Genomic DNA, 13,245 nt, shown 5'->3' on the forward strand with positions numbered 1-13,245 from the left:
ATGTGGTTCAAAATGCATATCACTATATCAAATTTGGTATTTTTCTAGAAATCAGATCACAATGAAATTTTAGATCTGTGTACTAAAAAATTGGGTTCACAATTTAAAAATATATAAAAACTATTTTCTAAAATATAAAATGACCAAAATACCCCTGAAAAATGTTGGGGGTGATTTGGTTATTTTAAATTATTGAAAATAATGTTTTTATATTTTTATATGGTGGGCAATAGTGTTAGGTATATGCACCCAAAATTTCATATTAATCGAATTTATAGAAAAACAATTAAAATTAAAATAATAATATGTATTTTGAACCACTCGATGAAGATTTGACGGTTGAGATTCTACCTATAATAAAAATAATAAAAAATATATTACAAATAATTTTCGCTTTTCGAATTTTATATAACAATTTTTTTTTTTTTTTTTTTAAGATCCGTGAGTTGAACACCGGACTCGAGGAGACTCAGGCTTGCTGCGGTGGCAAATGCAGGTTACTCGGGTGTGCTCTTTATTTGTTTTTAGTGATTTTATTGAGGTTTGTTTTTAGTCACTGTTTAAGTGCATTCACCCAAAAAACAAGAAAACAAAGGTCATGGTTTAATGGTTGGCTCTATCAACCTAGAAATTGCCACGCTATTGTCATGTTGTGAAACTAAACGAAGTTTCTCGGCAACTCATCGTAATGTCGATGAATTCAATTGTGTAATGACAATTAACCATGGATTTTTGGCTTGTATCTTAGGTTTGAAGAAGTATAAGAAGAAGAGAACTACAATCACCTCATTTACGCTTCACCATGTATTCCACAAAACCACTTTCTCTCTTCTTGTTGGCCGCTGAGAATAATGGCACAGCCGGAATTCACATTGAGCAATCTCTCCACCCACCAGAAGGTCCTTTTTCAGGCCACCTTCTCATTCAAGAAGATAGCGATGGTGATTTGAGTTCCAGTTGTTGGGGAATTTGTCGAGATACGAGTGTTAGGGGGCCACAATTTCCGCACAACAAATCCCTTCGAGTTACTTATAATCACTGATGTCCATGAGGCATATTTCATCCCGGTTCACGGTCAGCCCTTGTCTTCTAATATCTACTATGTAGTTACAGTATATGGCAAACACCCCGGGTAAGCCTCACACTTACCTTTTCCAACTTGACACCAGTGCACAAGATCATTTTGATATAGTTCCAATTGTGAAATGAATTTGCTTTCCTTTTCTCTTTTCCTTTGGGCATTCTTGAACATTTAAACTTGATCGTTATATTCATCCTTTGCTTTCAGTCTTTTATCGATCTTGTCTTCAATTTTCCTGTAGTTGCACATTTTGCTTTCAAGTTACCCATGTCCCCTGTTTTGTTCTTCTTAAGAGATTTTAATCCGAGGGGACCTGAAACTATGATTCAAATTCGGCAGGTTGGTATGTACTTGCTCTCGGGTGGAAGAGGAGGGCACTTGTTGTTTTTGTTGCAGATATGTGAAAGACAAGAACTCGAGCCCATATGATCCCAATAACATCTATCAACATATACAAGTCATTCCCAAGGGAAAACATTGCATGTATTTCACAGGCAAATCTGTGGCTTCGGATGGCTATCCCCGTTATTTCTACGCAGGGAAGGGTGGTCGGTTAATTTTTTAACATCAAAAAGTTTGAATCTGGGTGATGCCCTAGGCTTGAATGTTGCTCTTTGAGCCCAGCTTCCACCATTGGACTTCCCAGTCTCACAGAAATGCTCAAGTGTTATTGTAGGAGTGTGGTATTGTCCTTTCATTTTCATTAAGGAAAAAGGAGGGCTTGAAAATCCAAAACAACAATTGAAGGAGAGTGTGTACTATAAGATGAGTTTAGAGCAGCAGTGGGAGGAGATTCATAGTTGTCGAGGGCATGGAAATGAAACAGTGACCGTCAATACGACTGTGAGAAGAGAAGAAGGGCTATTGATGGGATCGGAGCCGACCACTGGAAGGCGAGACGACGCGAATAGCATGATGTGGTTCGAGACAAAGGAAAAGAAGAGTGTGCAAGGAGGGCTAACAGGTATTGGATTGAGCATAGCAATTATGGAGAAGATGAGATGGGATCAGGATACAGAAGCCATTAGAGTAGACAAGGATGAGATTGTGGAAAGAGTGTTTCATTGTGGCAATGGTGGGGAATGGACATTTGCATTATACATTTTGGTTGAGAGGTATGTGATAAGGAGAATGAATGGAGGTTTGATCTTCACTTACACTTTTAGACACTCCCATCAGTTTAGGGAGAAGTGGGCATAGTAATGTTTGCATTGGCTTCTAAGACCTAATACCACAGTTGCATTATTTGTCGATTTAAGTATAGTTGGACATTTAGGAGGAATATTTAAAGGAAGGGTATGGTTTGTATAAGGCTGAGGCCTAAATGATCAAACTAAGACGCACCTTCAAATAGTATCGAAAGATGTCGTTTTAACATTTAAAGTCTTTGTGATGACCTGAAATTTTATTTTAATATCTAATTATAAAATTTAAAGCTTAAAAAATAGTATAGATCAAGCACATCTATGAACACTTGAGAATATTTAAAATTGACGGTTTAGATAATACATTACATGATGTACTATTTTCAAAAATTAAAGTTCATTTCTTTTTTTAAGTGCATGTATCTCAAAGTCAAGATGATTAGATTTGAGGTTTTCAGCATCGAAACATAATAAACTTTTTTCATATTTAAAATATGGTGCTTGATTTGAGAGTGATTATTCTAGTGTCATATATGTATAATGTTATAGTGATTATCCTTGTTACATGAAGGATTGTTCTGGCATTTGCCATGCAATTACTATTGTAAAATTTTAGAGTCATGGATAAGTGACTATCGTGAAAATACTTTTTTCTTGATTATTCTTTTCATGGCCCATTTTAGGCACCACAATTTTCTTTGGGCTCAGGCACCACATAATTTATTAGAAAAGTATGTAAAGCGAACATTTACTTAGGTTACAGTCACTTTATCAGTTAGGTTTTAAAAAAAAAAAAAAATTGAATTTTGTAAAGCCATCCAATTTGACATTTAATGGCTAATAGCACTTGTGACTTTGTAACATAGATATATGGTCTCATAATATAAAATACAACCCCTAATTTATTTGAAAAAGCAAAATTCTACGTCTAATATTTTGATGGGGCACGCATAATTTGATTACTCGAACTGTCGAACATTAAGCAAATGTACTTTTCTTTTTTTTGGATTCTTTCTAGAGGAGATGAGGTAGACATGGAAATTTGACTAATTATTGAAAGGAAAAGATTAAAATAGGGCCTCGGACTAGTGAAAATTGTTAAATTGCATTTTCTAGAAAGTATATTAGTTTTTATGCTATTTTATCATGAGTGATGCAGTAAGGTTACACTTATAAGTTCATGTAGTAGGAAGTTGTAAAACTACTAAGTGGTTAGTAGTTATAGTTACAAGTGAAAGCTACTAGGTTGCTAGTAGTTATAGTTATAAGTGGGTAGTTACTGTAGGAAATATGGTTGTAAAAACCCCTATTTAAAGAGAGGTATATGATCAGAAAATTGGGTCACATGTGTTAACATTATTCTTGTGTGTTGAGATTGTAATGCCTTAGTGTATCCCACATTTTTTTTTATGAAGTTTTTCTTCCACTTCATCTTAGTTTTTCTTCTTCTTTCTATTTGTTTGTAAGTCTTGGGCTAGTGTGGCATTGTCATACTAATTGAGAAGCAGATAGTTTTGGGATTGTGGCATCCGTCTTTCTCTACATGGTATCAGAGCCACATGAGTGGTGGTTATGTGGTTTTGACTCCCTTGGTGAAGAAGATCAATTGTCTTTTTGAAGATGGATTCGGTGTAAGGTCTAATGGTTTTAATATTGAGTTGGGAACTCAATTCAAGGTGGTCTTTCTATTTCTCAATTATTCTTAAAGATCTAGAATCTTTGTTGGGAGATCTCTTGTTGATCTAGAAGAACTATTCGGAGGCATGATTAAAGTTACTTATCATTCATGGGTTAAAGAGTGAGTATATTCCCAATGTTACGTATTTTCAAGGTGGGCTATGCAACCCTACTTAGTGGAATTTGAGAATATCTTTGGTGGCCTGCTAAATGGCCGGATTTTCAATATTGGGAAATGATGGACATGATTGTGTATGCATGATCACCTTTCTAGAAAATAACTTTAAGTGGGAGTGTTAGAATTATTAAATTGTATTTTCTAGAAAATATATTAGTTTTTATGTTATTTTATTATGAGCGATGTAGTAACCATTCCACTTGTAAGTTTGTGTGGTAGGAAATTGTAAAACTACTAGGTGGTTAGTAGTTACAATTACAACTGGGTAGTTATTGTAGGAAATATGGTTATATAACCCCTATTTAAAGAGAGGTATATGGTGAGAACATTGGGTCACATGTGTTAAGGTTAGTCTTGTGTGTTGGGATTGAAATGCTTTTGTGTACCTCATGTTTTTTTTTATGAAGTTTTTCTTCCACTTCATCTTTCTATTTGCTTGTGAGTCTTGGGCTAGTGTGGCATTGTCACACTAATTGAGAAGTGGATAGTTTCGGGATTGTAGCATTCGTCTTTCTCTACAAGCCTTATAAAAAAAAAATGTAGCGTCTCGAATCTGAGAATTATATTTTAAAAAATCAACATTTTCAAAAATATTTAGTATATCCTCTTCAATGTCAAACTTGGAGTATTGAATAAAGATAATGGAAATTGAGGCATGTACGTCAGCCGCCACAATATACATGAAATTTGATTATTTAAAAAAAAGTGTATAAAGAGACCATTTATTTTTAGTACAAAGAGGTCACAATCATTCTTGTCTGTCAGATTTCGAATCAGATAGTTGTGAGCGTTATTGTCTAAACTCATAATCATCATCAAAGCCTTTTATCATCTATTTGGGATCGTCTATACAAATCATGGTCCGTCATTTTGCTCTTTCAAGAACCATGCTTTTATTGAGGCCAAAAGTCATCATATCTTTTCTCACTACTTCTAACCATGTTCTTTTGAGCCTACATTTTGCCCTTTTTGAGCCTTCCACTTGAACTTACATCTACCTCCTAACAAGTGCAGTATTGGGTCAACATTGTATATAGTTAGGCCACCTAAGTCAATTTTCTCTCGCCTATTGAAGCCATACTTAAGTTTTACGTAGTGCACTCGTTTTAAATTTTATCCTTTCTTGCCTTACCACTCATCCATCCACACTTAAGTTTTACTTAGTGCACTCATTTAAATTTTATCCCTTCTTGCCTTACCACTCATCCATCTTAACATCCTCATATTAGGTACACTCATCCTATAGATGTTTTTTGACCACCCAACATTCCACCCTATAAAACAAAGCTGGTTGTACAACTGTCAAAGTCCAAAAACAAATATTTTTAAACTTTGTAACCCACCCCAGCTATCCAATTTGAATATAATGGCTAGGAGTAATTGTGACATCCTTGTGAAATAAATAAATAGTTTCATAGTAAATCCCATTATTCAATCTATGCCCCATCAAATCAACCATTTTCACAATGTTCACTATTTCCTTTCCTGCTCACAGCCAAACCTAGGGGTATCGTGTAAAGATAATGGAAATTAAGGCATGTACATTTTCCACCGCAATGTACGTGAAATTTAACTAGTTCACCTTTATCCCATATATCACAAATAAATTATAACCATTTTACTCAACGGTGTGTGTGACTAATGACACTGTGAGACCCTTCCACACCTATGTGAGTAGGACACCAAATGATCACTATTAAATTTTGATACTGATCTCTAGAAAAGTTATCACATGGGTGTGGTACTAGGGTGAATGGGTTTATTGATAACTTTTCTAGAGATCTGTGTCAAAATTTAATGGTGATCCTTTGGGGTCCTACTCACATGGGTATGGGAGGATCTCATAGTATCATTACTCATATATATATATATATATATATATATATATATATATATATATATATATATATATATATATATATATATATATATATATAGGAAGATGCTACAGTATGCCGACGGGTGTAGCTGTAAGAATACACCCAACGACCCATATTGAATCTGGGTCGATCTGACGGTCACGAGACGACCACGACTTCATTTCATGTTTGAATTTTAATTTTTTTTTCTACAAATCCAAATCACTTGAAATTTTAAAAGTATGTTTTTCTCATCAAGGCGCACCTAATAAAAATATCACAAACTTAATTCACAAAAAATAAATCGACGAAAATACCTCTAAAACTTTTTAGGGGCATTTTGGTCAATTTATTTCATGTAAAATATTTTTTTGATATTTTTATTAGATTCGCCTATTTTTTAAGAACACATATCTAAAATTTCAAGTAATTTGCTTATGTAGAAATAAAATTAAAATTCAAACACGAAATGAGGTCATGACCGTCAGATCGGCTCAGATTCCTATAGGCGAAAATGAACAGTGATTTCGCCTACCCTCATCACCGTCCAAAGTTCATTGTACGATCACGATTATCTGGTAGTGTTTCATTTTTTTTTCTACAAATTAGAATGATCAGAAATTTGGAGCGCGTGTTTATAAAAAATAGGCGAATCTATGAACAATATCAAAAAAATATTTTACATGAAATAAATTGATAAAAATACCCCTGAAAAAGTTTCAGAGGTATTTTAGTCATTTTCTTTTTGTGAATTATTATTTTTTATATTTTTTATTAGGTGCACCTCACTAAGATATACATACGATCAAAATTCATATCATTCTGATTTGTAGAAAACAAATGAAAAATAGATTACTACCAAACAATCGTGACCGTACGATGAAGTTTGGACAGTGATGAGGACATGCGAAATCACTATACAATTTCACCTATAGGCATTGGGAAGACTTTTCTTATATATATATATATATATATATATATATATATATATATATATATATATACGGTGATGAAAGTAAGCGAAATCACTGTTTATTTTCGCCTATAGGCGTTGGGAAGACTTTTCATACAGATATAACGAAATCACAGTTCATTTTTTCCTATAGACGTTGGGAAGGCTTTTCATATATATATATATATATATATGAAAAGCCTTCCCAACGTCTTTAGGCGAAAATGAACAGTGATTTCGCCTACCCTCATCATTGTCCAAAGTTCATCGCACGGTCACGATTGTCCGGTAGTATTTTATTTTTCAGTCTTTTCTACAAATCAGAATGATATGAAATTTAGTGAATGTGTACATCTTAGTGAGACTCTCCTAACAAATATTTCAAAAAATATAAATTAAACAAATTACCCCTGTAAAAGTTTCAGGGGTATTTTGGTCAATTTATATTTTAAGAAATTATTTTTTTATATTTTTATTAGATTTTTCTATTTTTGATTAACACATGCTCCAAATTTCAGATCATTCCGATTAGTAAAAGAAAATTGAAAATTGAAACACTATTGAATAATTGTGACCGTGTGATGAACTTTGGACGGTGATGAGCATAAGAAAAATCATTGTTCATTTTCTCCTATAAACATTGCGTGGTGTTTTTCATATATATATATATATATATATATATATATATATATATATATATATATATATATATATATATATATATATATATATATATATATATATATATATATATGCATGTGTGTGTCTAAGATACTATAAAACGCCTATAGCCGAAAATGAACAGTGATTTCGCCTACCCTCATCACCGTCGAAAGTTCATCATACGGTCACGATTGTCTAGTAGTGATTCATTTTTATTTTTCTTTTTACAAATCGGATTGAGAAATTTGGAGCGTTCATTCATAAAAAATTGGCGAATCTACGAAAAATATCAAAAAAATATTTTACATGAAAAAATTGACCAAAATACCCCTGAAAGATTTTGTTGGTATTTTGGTCAATTTGAGAGGACTTTTCCTCTCTCTCTCTCTCTCTCTCTCTCTATATATATATATATATATATATATGGGAAAAGATTGTATGCGCAAGGATGCGTATGGGTTGTATACGCCAATGGTTGGGATCGCTCCTCTCAAATCGATGGTCCACTTCAAAAAAACATTTCCCTGCCTCTCTCTCTCTACAACTTTCTCTGCTCCCCTCTCTCTCATCACGCTTCTCTCTCCCATGGCACCCTCTCTCTCTATGCTCCCTCTCTCTCCGCATAAGCAAGCATCAATCATAAGCACGCATTAGTAAATCACGCGCCTCTCTCTCCCAAGCGTCCCTCTCTCTCTATGCCCCCTCTGCCTCTCTCAAAAATCTGAAGCACGCCCTCTCTCTCTCTCATATGTAGTAGGCATCTCTCTGAGAAATCTAAATCACAAGTTTTCAGGTATGGATATCCATTTTTCATTTTACTGATACTTAGCCATTTTACCATGGACATTTTACTTTTTACTAATGCTTCTTATGGATTCCATTAGCAATTTTACTGATGCTTTTTATGGATGCCATTTTACATTTTACTGATGCTTCTTATGGATGCCATTTTACCATGGTTGCTTATGGATGAATGATGTCATTTAACTGATGCTTTCTTATGGACGAGTGATGCCATTTTACTGCTACTTGCTTATGGATGAATGATGCTTACTTATGATCTTTACAAATTAATTGATCACAGATTTCTTGGCCACATTTTGGGGTTTCAGTTTTTCAATTGTTGAATGTCTTACACAGAGCATAGAAATTTTTTCAGAAATTTGTATCTCACTGATTTTGTGGCCACATTTGGGGGTTTCTATTTTTCAGTGCTTGAATGTCTTACACATAGCATAGAGATTCCTTTATAAATTTATATATCACAGATTTTGTGGCTACATTTGGGGGTTTCGATTTTTCAGTGCTTGAGAATCTTACATAGAGCAACTAAACTATGAGCATAGATCTGTATATTTGGGTTTTTCGGATGACTGATGCTTGATTATGGTCTATAAAATTTATGAGCTAAAAACCATTTTACAAAATGAATCAGGATTTTGTTTGGGTTTTTTTTTTTATGGTATGAGTCTTGACAAACCTGATTTGTCAAAATGAATCAGTCTGTCAAATTTTTTTACAAAATGAATAATGTATTGCTTATTTAAAGTTTGAAGTATAGCATCCTCAATTGTTTATTCAAATTGGATGATGACTTGTTTATGTGTTACTTAATATGATAATGATCATGTGGCTTTTAAGAATTTATGAGACGTGATGCTGTTGATCCATGTTTACGACCTGACTCTCCCCAACAAATAATGCTGGGCTAAACAAATATAAAAATATTATTGAGTTCACGCATTCAATAATGTAGATTGTTTACAATAGAAAAAAAGCAAAGAACTTCTGATTGTAGCTTATGTTCCATATTGTTTTGAGGAAAGGTTACCTTTGTATTAAAGAATTCTTTGCCACATGTGGGGGTCTTGGTTTTTCAGTGATTGAGTATAATTTTTTGCTTTGATGCGCCATCACTTTTTGATTATGTAATCCAAGCTAATTTGTTATTTCACATCTCAAGTGATGATCTGTTGCCTGCACATTTACAAAATCTATGCTTCAATGAATTTGGTGGTGATTTTCAGATTGATTCACTTCTCATTTGTATCATTATGTTCTGTTCAACGTCCCTTCGGATACTTCTTTCTTATGGTCACTGTTATCTTAATTTCTCTTTGAACTTGGACTATATTATTTGGTTCCGTGTAAGTTTTATGAAAAAGTATAGTGCATGCCCCCACTTTTGCATATTGAGATGTTATTATGTCTATATAAAGGTTTGAATACATATATTTATATAGTTTGTCTTTTTATGTAGGGTTACTTGAAAAACTTAGATGGATCACACCGTTTCAGATTGTATGTCAACTCCCACTTGCGTAATGTGAGACACCAATGAGCTCATAGAGCAGGTTTCCTTATCTTGCAAACCTTCCTAGAAATTTCACAGAAATGCAAGATGAAGAACCTGAATCCTCAACCAAACTCTTAGAAAAAAATGTACCCTGTTTAGGAATGGAGTTTTTTTCAGAGAAAATGCAATTGAGTACTATAAGGCTTATGGATTGGTGAAAGGTTTTGGTATCCGTAAGGGCACTACCCATAATGAAAAAAGTGAAAGGATTCACAGGGAAATTGTTTGCTCTAAAGAGGGATTTCGCAAAGCAAAGGATCAAGTCAGTGGAAAGGAACTTCCTGAATCACGATGTGGGTATAAGGCTAAGCTGGGAGTCACTAGAAAAGCGGACAATAAGTGGGTCATGACTAGGTTTATTGGTGATCACAATCACGATCTAGTTAGTCCAAGGAAAGCTTGTCTAATTCGTAGCCACCGAACATTGTCTAGTGCCACAAAGTTGATGATAAATTCAATGACTTCGACAATGGTTAAGCCAATACATATTCATGACATATTCATAGAGCATGCTAGAGGGATCAAGAATGTCACATGTACACAAAAGGATATCAAGAATGAAATTGATAGTGCCAGAAGGAAACTCAGAGGAGAAGATGGTAGTCTAATTATGCAATGGCTGTATAAAATGAAAGAATCGAATCCATCTTTTTTCTATAGGTTGAAATTAGATGAAGACGATCACATTCTCAGCATCTTACGGGTAGATGCGTCATGTAAAGTTTCACATCAATACTTCTTTGATGTGGTTACATTTGATACCACATACAAAAAAACTCTTGTAGTATGTCCTTTGCACCTATACTTAGTGTAAATCATCACTTCAATACAACCTTCTTTGGATTTGCACTCATATTTGATGAGAAGGTAAAATCATTTATTTAGATATTTGAAAATTGGTTAGAAGCAACGGGTGGACAACAACGAGACGTTATTCTCACTAATCAAGACCATGCAATTTCAGCCGTAGAGAGACAAGTTTTTTACAAGAGTGAGCATCATTACTGTAAGTGGCATATACTTTCGAAAGTTAAAGAAAAACTATGTCATGTCTTGCGCATGCATCCTTCCTATTCAAATACCTTCAGAAGTTGTATAGCTAGCCCAACAATAGAATAATTTGAATTTAAATGGAAATTAATGATTGAAAAATATAAGTTGCATAGCAATGAATGGCTAAATAGGCTTTATGGTTTCCACCCATACTTGACTGGCAGGTTCACAACAGGTATGACTTCTACCCAAAGAAATGAAGGGATGAATAAGCATTTCAAGATATACTTGACATCCAAAACTAGCTTACGTACATTAATGGAAAAGATAAGAAGGTACGAAAAAAAAAAGAAAACAACTTGAAAGACATTGCAACAACTCCAATATTAAGAACAACTTCTTTATTTGAGTTACAGGCATCAAAAATATATGCTCAAAAGATTTTCAAGATATTTGCGAAAGAGGTTGCCAATTGTATGAATTTAATGAATGAATTAGTTGATAAAAATGGACAGCTTGCCACTTTTAAGGTGGCAGATATGGGAACCAGATCTAGATCATACTTGGTGGAATTCAATCCTCATGAGAAGAAGGCTTCTTGCAATTGTCACTTATATGAGAGGATGGGCCTTATTTGCATGCATGTGTTGAAGATTTTTATGATGAAAAATATTTTTGAAGTCCCTCCAGCATACATAATGAGGTGTTGGTCAAAGGACGCAAATAGGGGTTGTTTTGTTGATGAAAGTGGCAAACAACTTCATGATACATAAGCACTACTGCGCTCCATTCGATATAACAATGTCTTGAAGATTGTTCAATACCTCGCGAACCGTGAGTCAGACATCATGGAGGTTCATGATTTTGTAATATCTTTAATACACGATGATATTATAAAGGTTGATGGTAAATTTAGTTGTAAGCGACGTCCACAGGTTGACACCATGACCCATGTCAATGATGAGAGGGGAGCTTTTGGTTCTATTGACACACTAAATGGAAGTTACAACTACCTTAAAGTCCTTGATCATCCACGAGCACGGGCAAAGGGACGGCCGACAAAGGCAAGAAAAAAAGCTCTATTAGAGGGATGGAAGCCAGTGGAAAATATTATGAAATGTACAGTTTGTTAGTGCAGTGGGATTGACAGAAGAAATTGTCCATCATTCCTTTGTGAAAAGTACTAATCCATCCCTTTAGATTCTTTTGAATTTTCATTGTATTAGTTGTTTTTGATTTTTCAATAATTAACTATTATGATCAAGGTTGGGCTCTCCATCTAGTTATTCTACATGTTTCCAAGAAATATATGTTTCCAAAGAAATATATGTTAGTAAGCCAACATGTCGTGTATGACTTGGTTTTCTATTCTTGAGATGCTTAAATGGTGGAATGGATTTCCTTTGAAAGTTGTCTTACAAACTCTTAAAGTGCCATTGATGTATAGCTAGTGATTTTTATTTTATGTTTTCCGAACTGATGTGTATATCGGTTAAGAATGTGAGCAATAATTTTTTCTCTTCTTTGGGTCATTAATTCGTTGCAATCGATGCAGATGATTTTGGATCTTGCTGTTTCATATGATAGAAGAAAAGGAGGGCAACTTAAGAAACTCACTCGATCAGGTATTCTCTCATTTTGAATTGTCATTGCCATTGCAAGGAATACAAAAAACCATTAAAATATTACAAAAGCTGACATCAAAAGAAATAGGGAGGAACTATGATTATGCCACTATCTTTGAAATATTTTACTAAAACTTGCATTGTTTTAGAACTTTTTAGATCTTAGATACCACTCATGTTCTGAGTGACTAAAATGCATAGCTTTAGAAATGGTGTAAAATTAGCCATTTGATCACAGGTTTATTTTGGGAAGACAAAGGAGATGGTTTTCAGTCTACGACGACCTCCTGACATGATGCAACAACAGCAAGACAATTTACTTGTAAAGTCATTTGTAGATCTGGGTTTTGTTGTACTCAAAGTCATTTGTACATCTGGGTTTTTGTTGTGCTCAACTTGATATTTTCAATCCCTATTATCACATTGAAGCATTTTTTCTTTTGGGTGAGCTTATAGCATAAGATTTGTAGTATTAAAGCCTTCTCAAATAGAGGTTTCAATATAATCCATTGGTTTGGATGACAACGTGAGACAAAGAAAGAGAAATGTATTTTAGAATCTTTTGTGTGGGTGTTTGGTTTTTTGGCAATATATAATTAGAAGGGAATCTTCTTCTACCGGCCTCTATCCACCAACTTGCTGCAATTTTTGTTGAATGCATACCATATCTCTCTCTTGCTATTTTGTAAAAAAATACAAAATTATAGTCCTTGAAT

At 34.0% G+C, this 13,245-nt stretch overlaps 1 long non-coding RNA gene and 1 other non-coding gene across 2 annotated transcripts; both read left to right on the forward strand.

Moving 5' to 3' along the window:
- The first annotated feature begins 802 nt into the window (after positions 1 to 802).
- Positions 803 to 2,339, forward strand: LOC18427558 (uncharacterized). Its single transcript, XR_016043448.1, has 3 exons — positions 803 to 899; positions 952 to 1,132; positions 1,421 to 2,339. It is a non-coding gene; the product is annotated as an uncharacterized LOC18427558 (transcript).
- A 9,062-nt stretch (positions 2,340 to 11,401) lies between these two features.
- On the forward strand, positions 11,402 to 12,967 carry LOC148780205 (uncharacterized). The gene is made up of 2 exons (XR_016042553.1): positions 11,402 to 12,529; positions 12,768 to 12,967. It is a non-coding gene; the product is annotated as an uncharacterized LOC148780205 (long non-coding RNA).
- Positions 12,968 to 13,245: the final 278 nt, after the last annotated feature.

The sequence above is a fragment of the Amborella trichopoda genome, chromosome 10 (assembly GCF_054954075.1).
Source record: "Amborella trichopoda isolate Santa Cruz 75 chromosome 10, AtrichopodaSantaCruz75HAP2 v2.0, whole genome shotgun sequence".
Taxonomy (NCBI): domain Eukaryota; kingdom Viridiplantae; phylum Streptophyta; class Magnoliopsida; order Amborellales; family Amborellaceae; genus Amborella; species Amborella trichopoda.